The sequence below is a fragment of the Crocuta crocuta genome, unplaced genomic scaffold (assembly GCF_008692635.1).
Source record: "Crocuta crocuta isolate KB4526 unplaced genomic scaffold, BGI_CrCroc_1.0 scaffold1192, whole genome shotgun sequence".
Classification (NCBI taxonomy): domain Eukaryota; kingdom Metazoa; phylum Chordata; class Mammalia; order Carnivora; family Hyaenidae; genus Crocuta; species Crocuta crocuta.
Genome location: NW_027531292.1, coordinates 178,308 through 178,517, shown reverse-complemented (window position 1 = coordinate 178,517; position 210 = coordinate 178,308). Strand labels below are relative to the sequence as shown.

At 66.7% G+C, this 210-nt stretch overlaps 1 protein-coding gene across 5 annotated transcripts in view; it reads left to right on the top strand.

Annotated features, from left to right (window-relative positions):
• Positions 1-210, top strand: part of BRSK2 (BR serine/threonine kinase 2) — a 25,678-nt gene that overhangs the window by 4,508 nt on the left and 20,960 nt on the right. The gene's annotated exons all lie outside the window — the stretch shown is intronic.

Genomic DNA, 210 nt, shown 5'->3' with positions numbered 1-210 from the left:
GTCCACTGTCCCATCAGGTGCCCCCCTCACACCAGGTGCCCTGCCATCCCACTAGGTACCCCGTCCCTCACCAAGTGCCCCCATCCCATCAGGTACCCATCTCCTACTAGGTGCCCCCCATCCCATCAGGTGCCCCCCTGTCCCATCAGATGTCCCCCCATCCCCTCAGGTGCCCTCTCTGCCCTTGCCCTCCCCCCCCCCGTGCCCCTA